The following is a 13,554-nucleotide window of genomic DNA, read 5'->3' as shown; positions in this document are numbered from 1 at the left end:
TTCTGTTGGGCCGTCACGCCAGAGTGAATGCCCTCCAAGTTTGCATTTGTTTGTTGCAAATGCCTTTTGACACCCTGGATGGCATTCAGTATGGTGGACTGCCCAACAGTGAGGGAGCTCAGGAGGTCAATAGCCTCCTCACTGAGGGCAGCAGGGCTGACTGGAGCAGGGCCTGAGGTGCCTGGGGCGAAGGAGATGCCCACCCTCCTGGGTGAGCGGGCACGGGAAACAAGCTGAGAGGCTGCTGGGAGGGAGGTGCTGGTACGGGGTAGTGGCTGCACTTGCTGTTGGAGTGGGCACAGAGATGTCCGCCACTGCCAGGGAGCTTCCATCGGAGGAGGAGTCGCTGTCTGTAGTGTCCCCTCCTGTCTCCGTCCTGGTGCTCCCCTCGCCCTCCATCCCACTGGTGCCCTCACCGTCTGTAGATTCGGCCTCCAGCCCTATGCACTAGGCCATCCACTACCAGTTACAAAGATAGTCACCAGCCCATGGGGTACATAGTATAACGCCATCAGCTGCACACCTGAAACAAACAGGGTCCTGCCCAGTAGTAGATGCTCACTCACACTATTGGGGTTGGAGTGCTTCAGAGCCTGCCCAAGAAGGGACCTACCCTGCCATGTTCGCCCTGGCCTAGGGGCACCCACAGCCCACATCCCCCACCCAGGTAAAACCGTAACATGCGCAAAATCATGAATCTGAATCTGTACTCACCCCCTTGTGGCTGCTGTGATGCCTTCAAGTGCCATCCAACTGCGGGTAGGCCACCGCCAGGATCTGAACTTATTGGGGGTCAGGGTACGACAGGCATCCCTTCCTCAGTGGGAGGCCAGCCCTAGCTGGGCCTCCGCCGTCGTCCTTTCCCAGCGCCGCAGGTCCTCCCACCGTTTGCAGCTGTGGGTGCTCTGCCTGTCAAAGAACCCCAGGGTCTGCACCTCCTTGGCGATGGCACGCCAAATACCCTTTTTTTGATGGGCGCTGACCTGCAGGCAAAAGACAGCAGAAAAAGCATTAGTCATACCATCTGGACTGTCATACTCATGGCCCACCATATCCCTCCCATCACCTTATGCACATACATTGACAACCATACGTGCAGCACTCTGCCCAGGACCCCTCAGCCCCACCCTACATGAGGCTGACACACACAGCACTCCATACATTCATGGCCCACACATCATGCTCACATTGTACTCACCTCTTCGTCTGGAGGACCATAGAGTAAAGTGTACTGGGGTCGGACCCCATCCACCAGTCTCTCCAACTCCTCCGAAGTGAAGGCAGGGGCCCTTTCCCCAGACACTTGAGCCATTGTCTCTTCCAGACACAGGTCACAGCAGCACTTGCAGTGTAGGTCCTCTCCTGTTGAAGGTCAGGTAGCAAGTGAGTGGACAGATACAAAATGGCGGTCACGTCCGCTGCTGTGCGTGCCGTCACTGCCGGCATACATCGCCATTGACTCCTGTAACCCATAGGGCCTAATGTTAATCAATGCGAAGTTGCGTGGCGGTCATCGACCGCCGACTGCTACAGTGCACAACGTCAGCGGGATTACCTAATTTCCACTTGTCTCTCCTCAGAGGTTAGGCAGCCGCCATTTCAGGGGGGCACAGGACATGGCACCTAACTGCATCACAGCAGACATGGGCACATCAACTGACTCTCAAATTCACATACTGTTTCTGTGAAGGAAGAGATGCATCATTATTTCAATAGATGTGTGAATATGACCCTCTGCTCACTGGTTTTCTCCCTAGACTTCAACTACTGAGGATGAATATGAGATGGAGACATCCTCCTGTGTACAGACCCCTGGTGGACCTGGCAACAATGGAGGACAGACACATTATCCTAACTTACAGACTTGATAGGGCCACAATCCAAAAACTGTGTGCCCAAATGGAGCCAGACCTGATTTCAGCTATCCGCCAGCCCACAGGTATGCCCCCTCTTGTGCACATCCTGTCAGTGCTCCATTTCCTGGCAAGAGGTTCATTCCAAGCAATAGTGGCCATGGCATCAGGGATGTCACAGCCTATGTTCTCAAACGTGTTGACCAGAGTGTTGTCTGCCCTGCTGAAACACATGCATAGCTACATTGTATTCCCCCAGGTGAAGGGTTTGGCCACAGTGAAAGCTAACTTCTATGCCCTGGAACATATCCCCAACATCATTGGTGCCACTGATGGTACACATGTAGCATTTGTCCCCCCCCAACCCCCCGGAGGAATGAACAAGTGTTCAGGAAAAGAAAAAGCATCACTTTCCGAATGTGCAGATGGTGTGTTTGACGGACCAGTACATCTCCCATGTCAATGCCAAGTATCCTGGCTCTGTGCATGATGCCTTCATCTTGAGGAATAGCAGCATTCCATATGTGATGTCTAATAGGTGAGCCCATGAACCCCACCCAGTTGATGTAGGTATATGGGTGTGGGGTTGTCCCTAAGGGTGAGTGTATGTCTAACAGGTATCCGTTGAATATTTGCAGGTGACTCTGGTTACCCCAACCTCTCATGGCTACTGACCTCAGTGAGGAATGCCAGGACAAGGGCAGAGGAACGTTACAATGAGGCACATGGGCGAACAACGAGGATCATTGAGAGAACCTTTGGCCTCCTGAAGGCCAGGTTACTGTGCCTCCATCTGACGGATGGATCCCTGTACTACTCACCCAAGAAAGTGTGCCAGATCATCGTTGCATGTTGCACAACCTGGCCTTGAGACACCAGGTGCCTTTTCTGCAGGAAGATGAGCCTGGAGATGGTCTTGTGGCTGTGGTTGAGCCTGTGGACAGTGAGGAAGAGCAGACAGAGGAAGAAGATGTGGACAACAAAAGATCACTCATACAACAGTACTTCCGTGACACACAGGTAAGACACTGTAACTTCACTTTCCATTGCAGTTTTGTGTTGGACATTGTACATGGCAGCCTGATTTTCCATATTGTATTGGCACTTACTGTACCCTTTGGCATCTCTATTTTCAGATCTATGTGCCCCACTCTGGCTCCTGGTGTGTTCCCTGCTGCCCACTACAGGTGATACCTATGTATACACGACTGTACAGTTGAATTGCAATGTTTACAGCTTGTTAAACTAATTCATATTTGAATCAATTGACTGACTCTATACTTGTATTAGTTCGAAGGGTGTTTATTTATGTGCAAATAAGTGGAGGGGTATTGCAATGGGCTGGGTTGATAATGGAGGAAAGTCCAGGGTAGAGTCCAGTCTATTGGTATCACAGGTGCATTGTCCAATGGGGCATAGAAAGGGGAGCGATAGCAGTTCAAGGTGGACAGGGTAATAGAATGGGACAGAGGGGTGACAATCAGGAGAGTCTTGTTTCCTGGCGGGTTCTTGGCAATGTTCTCTGGCTTTTGCCTGGATTGCAGGGACCGTTTGCTGGGTGGTTCTCCTTCTCCAGGGGGTGGGGTGCTGGTGGCCTGTTGGTGCTGTGGCAGGGCCTCCTGTCCACTAGCGCCGGCGGAGGTGGAGGGCTGTTCATTGGTGTGGCTAGTGTCAGGGTCCCATTGGTGTGCCACTGCCTCCCTCACAGTGTTGGCCATGTCAAAAACAACAAGTGATGGACGGAATGCTGAACATTGTCAAACTTTCACCCCCAGTACAGTGATCTGGGCCTAAATCCATCATTTTTTTGCTGCCCATGCCATTCCAGTTTGGACCCAGCCATATGCAAATCAGTCTTGACCCTGTTCCCCATGGGAACAGTCCAGCCCGAACTGCTAGGCCAGGTCTTCCCTGGACCGGAAACAAGCATCCTGGGACCGGTTTCGGGGTTTCACCCCTCATCAGCCAGGCTAGCTTGAATCCAGTGGCATGGGAAGCACGGGACCCACGTCTGGGCATACCCTTCCCACTTAGGGTGACAAAGCAAAAACAACAAGTGATGGACGGAATGCTGAACATTGTCAAACATTCACCCCCAGTACAGTGATCTGGGCCTAAATCCATCGTTTTTTTGCTGCCCATGCCGTTCCAGTTTGGACCCAGCCATATGCAAATCAGTCTTGACCCTGTTGCCCATGGGAACAGTCCAGCCCGAACTGCTAGGCCAGGTCTTCCCTGGACCGGAAACAAGCATCCTGGGACCGGTTTCGGGGTTTCACCCCTCATCAGCCAGGCTAGCTTGAATCCAGTGGCATGGGAAGCACGGGACCCCGAAACCGGTCCCAGGATGCTTGTTTCCGGTCCAGTGAGGACCTGGCTTGGCAGTTCGGTCTGGACTGTTCCCATGAGGAACAGGGTCAAGACTGATTTGCATATGGCTGGGTCCAAACTGGGGTGGCATGGTGAGCAAAAGAACAATGGATTAAACCCAGATCTATGACTCGGGGTGAGTGTTTGACAATGTTCAGCATTCCGTCCATCACTTGTTGTTTTTGCGTTGGCCATGTCAGCCAGCACCCCTGCAATGGTGACCAGGATGGTGTGGATGTGTTTGAGGTCCTCCCTGATCCCCAGGTACTGTCCCTCCTGCATCCGCTGGGTCTCCTGCAACTTGCACAGTATCTGGCCCAAGGTCTCCTGGGAATGCTGATATGCTCCCAGGATCCCTGCAAGTGCCTCGTGGAGAGTGGGTTCCCTGGGCCTGTCCTCCCCCTGTCGCACAGCAGTCCTCCCAGTTTCCCTTTTGTCCTGTGCCTCCATCCCCTGAACAGTGTGCCCTCTGCCAGTGGCCCTAGGTCCCTGATCGCCCTGTGTTTGTGGGGTTGCCAGGGGTCCCTGTAGTGGTGGATACACTGCTGATTGACATGTCCTGGGGACAGAGCAATGGGCCCGCTGGGTGGTTGCTGTGCTAGTGTTTCTTGAGGGGGAAGGCTCTGTGGTGGTATGGGACTCTGGCAGGGTAACCGACTGTCCAGAGGTCCCTGATGGGCCAGGTTGGCCAGGTTGGTCATCATGATCCAGGCGTGCAGAGCTGCTGTCATCACTGTGGTCTTCTTCTGGGGGGAGACTGGATGTTGGTGGCACCTCCTCTCCGGTGACGTTGAGTGGGGGTCCTGTGGGAATGAAATGCAGTGTTTTCGTGTCTGCATGTGCCATCTTGTGCATGGGTATGTTTCCCTCTATGGTTGTTATTGGCAAGGCAGCTTTGGCTTGAGTGAGTTGTGATTCGGTTGGCTAAGTGATGGTCACTAGTGTGCATGCTGTGGTGATGGGTGTCCATGCAGGTCTGTGATGGATGTCCATGCATTGTTGTTGCATGCAGGCTTGGTATTGGGATGTGTGGGTTGTGATGGTGGGGTATATGTGTGGTGGTGGAGTGATGGGGGTGAGGGTATGGGTGGGAGTTAGTAATCGCATGCAGGTAGGTTTGGGGGGATAAAGTAGTAAAGATTTGACTTATAAGAGTCCAGTCCTCCTGCTACTCCTGCGAGGCCCTCAGGATGCATGATCGCCAAGACTTGCTCCTCCCATGTTGTTAGTTGTGGGGGAGGAGGTGGGGGTCCACCGCCAGTCCTTTGTATAGCTACCTGGTGTCTTGCAACCACGGAATGTACCTTCCCCTGTAGGTTGTTCCACCTCTTCCTGAAGTCATCCCTTGTTCTGGGGTGCTGTCCCACACCGTTGACCCTGTCCAAGACTCTCCACTATAGCTCCGTCTTCCTAGCAATGGACGTCTGCTGCACCTGTGATCCAAATAGCTGTGGGTCTACCCGGATGATTTCCTCCACAATGACCCTTAGCTCATCCTCAGAGAACCTGGGGTGTCTTTGGGGTGCCATGGGTGTAGTGTGAGTGGTATGTATGAGGGTGTGTAGGGTGATGTGTTAGGGTGTGTGCTGTGAGGTGTGTGTATGGTGTATGGGTGATGGTGTTATGTGGCTCAGATTGGGTGGGTGCTCCTGGCTTGTCTCTCTCTCAGTTGGTAATATTATTTTTCATTGTAAGGGATTCTGGGTATTGTGGGTGTGTGTTTTATATTGGATTGGGTGTGTGGGTGTGGTGTGTGTATGTGTGTCAGGTGTGTGTAGTTTGAATTGGCCAATGTGATGTAGTTTTGTTAGTGTGTGTGTATTTTGAGTGCGGCGGTCTGTACTGCCAATGGTTTACCGCAGTTGAAAGACTGCTGCGGTGATTCGTGGGTCCTGGTGATGTGGGTGTATTTCTCTTGGCGTAACGGTGTGGGTTTTTGTAATTTTATCACTGACCTTTGGGCTGGCGGACTTGTGTGGGTGTCTGCATAGTGGCGGATTTCCCTGTGTGGGTCATAATACGGGTGGCAGTACACCACCACAGTCACGATATTTTGGCGGCCGTCAGCACGGCGGTCCGTGGCATTTACCACCAAGGTTGTAATGAGGGCCTTAGTTTCTCACATCTGCTTGTCTGACACGCTACGAGCAAGTAATCCTTAGTTCTTCTAATTAAATTCTGGTATACATCAGCACGGTCAGAATGGCCACCCAAATGTAAAACAACACAACATTGTCCATACCAAAAACACACACCTGAAACTGATACAAACACCACACCCACCCACTAACCGCACTATAAAACACCCACCCACATTACCCACAACCCTTTCCGAACAAGAAAAATAGCCAAGAGATAGCCACACAAATTACAGCAACAACTACACACACCACTGACACCCGGCCATCCGTCACGCACCCCACACCCCACCACATTGCTCATCACTCACTGCACAACACACACCACACAACACCCATGTCCCCACAAAGGCACCCCGTTTCACTGATGAGGAGTTGCAGGTCATGGTAAAGGAAATAGTCGGAGTAGAGCCACAGCTGTTTGGGGCTGCTGGAGGACTGGATACTGGTGAGTCAATATTTACTCCTTATCACCCCCACACCTGCATACCATCTCACCCCCTCACCCTGACTCCCATCACTCCACTCCATCCCACACAGTGCATCTACACATTTGACTAACCCCAATGCCAAGCCCTGCATGCCATACCAATGCATGCACAGCCCTCCCAGCCCTGCATGTATGCTCACCACCAATGCATGCACAGCATGGAGAACTACCAATCCCTCAATACATCACCATACACAAACAATGGTGGCAGGGCAACAGCAACAATATAGGGGAAGCTAAGGATATAGAATATCTCACAGACATGAAGCATAATACAACACTTACATCCCCACAGGTGCCACAGCCAATCCCAGCGGAGAGAAGGTGCCATGATTAACCAGCCCCCCAACAGGAGATGCCCCCAGTGATGCCAGGAAACTCTGGACTTCTGGATCTGGCTGAACTTCCTGGCCAATCAGGGACCACTGGTCAGTTGGCTACCCCAGCCCACTCTCAGTCCACCCCAGAGCCTCCCCCATCAGTATCCAAAACCACAGCACCCACCCAACATCCCCAGACCTCTGTCCCCAGGACACGTCAATCAGCAGTGTGCCCACCTGTACAGGGACCCCAGTCCACACCTCACAGCAAAGACAATCAGGGTTCTGGGGTCAGTGGTAGTGGGCACACCGTTCAGGGGACAGAGGTACGAGGGGACAGGGACACACAGAGGACAGCTCTGCACCAGGGGAAGACAGGCCCAGGGAACCAACTGTCAAGGAGGCACTCACCAATGTCCTAGGGGCTTACCAACAATCCGGGACAAGATGGGCCAGATTCTTAACAACATGCAGGAGAACCAGCGGCTGCAGGAGGTACACCATCATGAGATCAAGAAAGATGTGCAGGCCCCTAACACCACCATGGTCTCCATAGCAGGGGTGCTGGCTGATATTGCCAAAATCATGAGGGAATTTACAGCACACCAGCGGGCCCCTTCTACTAGCCAGTCAACTGAACAGCCCACCACATCTGCTGCAGCCTAGTGAACAGGAGGCCCTGCCACAGGACCCACAGGCCACCAGCACCCCTCTCCCTGCAGAAGGTGAACCACCCTGCAAACCTTCCCTGACACCCAGACGGATGCCAGAGACACTTGCCACGACCAAGACCACTGCCAGGAAATGAGACCCTCCTGATTGTCCCCCTTGTGTTCCACTGTCTCACTATGTCCACTTTGAATTGCCATTGCTCCCCTTCCTATGGCCCCTTGGACATTGGCCCTATGCTACAAACAGACTGGACCAATACCCTGGACCTACTTCTACCATCACCCCATTCTATTGCACTATTCCTTCTATAAATTTCACTACGTTAAACACTCTTGAAAACAACTTGAGCGATAGTGCTTAATGTGAAGAAAATGTGCAATTATGTTAATAGTTACATCTTGTGCAAGTGACCTGTACTTTGTGATAGCATACAAATAATGACCTGTAGCTGCCTGTAGTCATCACATCAGTACACAGTTGTAATAACACCAACATCTGCAAATTGAGAAGGCATAGGTGACAGTCAGTTGAGATGCAAAGGAAGTGACTGCCATCCTGCTACAGCCAAACTGAAAACATAAATAATTAGAGGAATGATCAGTTCCACTGTCTTACCTGTGTGTCACTGGAAGTACTGCCGTATTACTGATGTTCTGTTGTCCACATCCTCATCCTCTGCCTCCTCAGCCTCACTATCCTCTGTGTCCACTGCTGCCACAGGGGCATTTCAAATCTCCTCCTCCTACAGATAAGGCACGTGCAATCTGAGGGCCAGGTTGTGCAACATGCAGCATACTACAACTACTTGGCAGACCTTCTCAGGGGAGTAGTACCGGGATCCACCTGTCAGATAGAGGCATCTGAACCTGGCCTTCAGGAGGCCGAAGGTACGTTCTATTATCTGCCTGGTTCACCCATGTGCATCATAATACCGATTCTCAGCCCCTGTACTGGCATTCCTCACAGGGGTCAGGAGACACAACATGTTTGGGTAGCCAGAGTCACCTGCAAGAATTGAGGGGCAAACATTAGCCTTACACAATGGTATGGGGGATGACTCCTGAAGGCATACACTGACATATGTTGGGTGGGGACTCAGGCTCACCTATTAGCCACATCCTGTGCCTTTGTAATTGTGCCATCACATTTGGGATGCTGCTTTTCCTAAGGACGAAGGCGTCATGCACCGACCCAGGATACTTGGCAGTGACGTGGGAGATGTACTGGTCTGCAAGGAACACCATTTGCACATTGAGTAAGTAGAGTCTCTTCCAATTCCTGAACACCTGTTCATTGTGCCGGGGGGGAGGACAAATGCAATATGTGTTTCATCAATCACCCCAATAATATTAGGAATATCTCCCATTGCATAGAATCTAGCCTTCATAGTGGCCAAATCTTCCACTTGAGGGAAAGCTCTGTAGCAGCACATGTGTTTGAGCAAGGCAGCCAAAACCCTTGCCAACACTATTGAGAACATTGGCTGTGACATTCCTGCTGCCAAGCCCACTGTCACTTAGAAAGAACCAGTTTCCAGGAAATGGAGCAACGATAGAACTTGCACAAGAGGGGAGATCCCAGTGGGATGACAGATAGCTGATATCAGATCAGGCTGTAATTGAGTACACAGCTCTGTGATTGTGGCCCTGTTCAGTCTATAGGCCAGTATTATGTCCCTGCCCTCCAGTGTAGCCAAGTCCACAAGGGGTCTGTACACGGGGTCTTGCCTCCTCCTCCTATTCCTCTGCAGTGGTGGGTATCTAAGGGACACAAGAGTGAGAAGGGTGTCACAAACTGAACAATGGGACCACCACCTCAGTGTAACTGAGCATGTATGTAATCGGACGATGTGAGTGGCAATGTATGTACAATTTACATCAATGACGCAGTTTCCAATTTTTGATTGTTGTCCACCACCATGAAATGGCGACCGCCTGTCCTATAGGTATGGACAGGTGGAAGTAATGTAACTCCGCTGGCGTTGGGCATCATGGCGGATGGCGGGCTTGAACCGCCATGCTATTCCTCTTTGGCTACAATGGGGCTCTATGGAGAACAGTACACCGCCACTGACGTGACCGCCATATTCTGTCTATAACCTCACTTGATTCCTGACCTTCCACAGGACAACACCTACACTGCGTGTGCTGCTGTGACCTGCGTCTGGATCCTGTCATGGCCCATAAGACAGGGGAAAGGGCTCCTGCCTTCACTTCGGATTAGTTTGAGCGCCTGGGAGATGGGGTCCTACTCCTGTATGGACAGATGTATGGGCCTACGGACCAACAGGTGAGTACACCAAGGGGACGATGCATACAACAAGGTTGCATGGAGATGTGTGTGCTGGCAGTGTGTCATTTGGGTGGGGGGTAGGTCTGGTGGTAGTGTACATGCAGTGCTCCGGGTGATGTGTGTGCCAATGGAGTTGGAAATGTAATTTGTGGGCCATATGTGCAACAGGCTGGATTGTATGGTTAATGGTATCCTCCTGCCTGTATTACCTCTGCAGGTCAGCCCCCATCAGAAGAGGGGATTGTGGCGTGCCATCGCCAAGGAGGTGTGGACCCTGGGGCACTATAAAAGGCAGAGCACCCACTGCAGGAAAAGGTGAGAGGACCTGGAATGCTGTTCCGGGGAGACTGTGGAGGCCCAGCTGGGGATCCAAGGGCTGGCATCCCAGATGCAGCAATGCCTACCTGGAGGGCATCCACGGTGGGTTGGCGGCCCTACAGAAATCGTTTCAGGCTCTGGCCTCCTCTCTGATGGCAGCCAGTGTCCCTGTTCCTACCGTCCCCACTCCAACTACCACTTCCCAGTCCCAGTCTCCTCAACCCAAACCCATCCCATGCACACATACAGACAAGCATGCATACAACACATCTCACAAGAGTAGCATAGTCAAACACAGGCAGCACAATTCAGGCCACAGGCACTCACACAAACATCAGACAGTTTCACACACAACAACATCCACTGCCTCCACTGTCTCTTCCTCCTCCTCCTCCCCCTCTACCTCCCTCACAGTCACATCCGCACTCACACCTGCATGCACTGCATCAACAGCCGTCACCACCATCACCATATCAAGCAGCACACACACCTCACTTGCAGACACCTCCACAACATACATCCACGCGTCCCCTTTGTCCTCTCCCACCCTTTCTGCCCCCCAAAGAGACACAAACGCCCGCACTCAGACTCCCAACAGCCATCCACCTCACATGCGCACACTGCCCATGCACCTGCACCCTAGTCCAGCAGACGCAAACCTCCGACAACCATTCCCTCAACCTCCACTCCCATCCTTCCTGCCACATCCCACCCCAACATCCCTTAGAAACTTTTCCTTGCACATCTTGACCTCTTCCCTCCCCCTACATCCCCCTGTCCTGCCCGTAAGAGCAGGGTCCCAACGACCCGCACAGCACCTCAGCCAAACAGTCTGCCTCTGCTCCCATCAAATCATCAGCTGCTGGCACAAAGGGGCCCCAGGGTGTGATGGCTGCCACTCCAACTGTGAGCACACCTCCACCTCAGAAAAGGAGGACTAGGGTGGTGAAAACCAAGGGACAAGAGACAGGGACAATGGAGGCACATCCTAGTCCTGGAGGCAAGAATACAAGTGGCATGTGTAGGAGGCTGGACTGGCTTGTAGTGAGTACCAAGGGGTACTTACACCTTGCACCAGGCCCAGTTATCCCTTATTAGTGTATAGGGTGTCTAGCAGCATAGGCTGATAGATAATGGTAGCTTAGCAGAGCAGCTTAGGCTGAACTAGGAGACGAGTGAAACTCCTACAGTACCACTAGTGTCATATGCACAATATCATAAGAAAACACAATACACAGATATACTAAAAATAAAGGTACTTTATTTTTATGACAATATGCCAAAAGTATCTAAGTGAGTACCCTCAGTATGAGGATAGCAAATATACACAAGATATATGTACACAATACCAAAATATGCAGTAATAGTATTAGAAAACAGTGCAAACAATGTATAGTTACAATAGGATGCAATGGGGACACATAGGGATAGGGGCAACACAAACCATATACTCCAAAAGTGGAATGCGAACCACGAATGGACCCCAAACCTATGTGACCTTGTAGAGGGTCGCTGGGACTATTAGAAAATAGTAAGGGTTAGAAAAATAGCCCACCCCAAGACCCTGAGAAGTGAGTGCAAAGTGCACTAAAGTTCCCCAAAGGACATAGAAGTCGTGATAGGGGAATTCTGCAGGAAAGACACAAATCAGCAATGCAACAATGATGGATTTCCAGTCGAGGGTACCTGTGGGACAAGGGGACCAAGTCCAAAAGTCACAAGCAAGTCGGAGCTGGGCAGATGCCCAGGAAATGCCAGCTGTGGGTGCAAAGAAGCTGCTACTGGACAGTAGAAGCTGAAGATTCTGCAAGAACGACAAGGGCTAGGAACTTCCCCTTTGGAGAACGGATCCGCCACACCATGGAGAGTTGTGCAGAAGTGTTTTCCTGAAGAAAGACTGCCAACAAGCCTTGCTAGCTGCCAATCGTGCAGTTAGGATTTTTGGATGCTGCTGTGGCCCAGGAGGGACCAGGATGTCGCCAATTGCGTCTGGGGACAGAGGGGGCGTCGAGCAAGACAAGGAGCCCTCTCAGCAGCAGGCAGCACCCGCAGAAGTGCCAGAACAGGCACTACAAAGATGCGTGAAACGGTGCTCACCCGAAGTCGCACAAAGGAGTCCCACGTCGCCGGAGGACAACTTAGGAGGTCGTGCAATGCAGGTTAGAGTGCCGTGGACCCAGGCTGGACTGTGCACAAAGGATTTCCGCCGGAAGTGGACGGAGGCCGGAGTAGCTGCAAAAGTCACGGTTCCCAGCAATACAGTCTGGTGTGGGGAGGCAAGGACTTACCTCCACCAAACTTGGACTGAAGAGTCACTGGACTGTGGGAGTCACTTGGACAGAGTTGCTGGATTCAAGGGACCTCGCTCGTCGTGCTGAGAGGAGACTCAGGGTACCGGTGATGCAGTTCTTTGGTGCCTGCGGTTGCAGGGGGACGATTCCGTCGACCCACGGGAGATTCCTTCGGAGCTTCTAGTACAGAGAGGAGGCAGACTACCCCCACAGCATGCACCACCAGGAAAGCAGTCGAGAAGGCAGCTGGATCAGCGTTACAGAGTTGCAGTAGTCGTCTTTGCTACTTTGTTGCAGTTTTGCAGGCTTCCAGCGCGGTCAGCAGTCGATTCCTTGGCAGAAGGTGAAGAGAGAGATGCAGAGGAACTCGGATGAGCTCTTGCATACATTATCTAAGGAATCCCCAAAGACAGAGACCCTAAATAGCCAGAAAAGAGGGTTTGGCTACTTAGGAGAGAAGATAGGCTAGCAACACCTGAAGGAGCCTATCAGAAGGAGTCTCTGACGTCACCTGATGGCACTGGCCACTCAGAGCAGTCCAGTGTGCAAGCAGCACCTCTGTTTCCAAGATGGCAGAGGTCTGGAGCACACTGGTGGAGCTCTGGGCACCTCCCAGGGGAGGTACAGGTCAGGGGAGTGGTCACTCCCCTTTCCTTTGTCCAGTTTCGTGCCAGAGCAGGGCTAAGGGGTCCCTGAACCGGTGTAGACTGCCTTATGCAGAAATGGGCACCATGTGTGCCCATGAAAGCATTTCCAGAGGCTGGGGGAGGCTACTCCTCCCCTGCCTTCACACCATTGTCCAAAGGGAGA

The sequence above is a fragment of the Pleurodeles waltl genome, chromosome 9, assembly GCF_031143425.1.
Source record: "Pleurodeles waltl isolate 20211129_DDA chromosome 9, aPleWal1.hap1.20221129, whole genome shotgun sequence".
In the NCBI taxonomy this organism is placed as follows: Eukaryota; Metazoa; Chordata; class Amphibia; order Caudata; family Salamandridae; genus Pleurodeles; species Pleurodeles waltl.
This window is presented reverse-complemented; position numbering follows the sequence as displayed.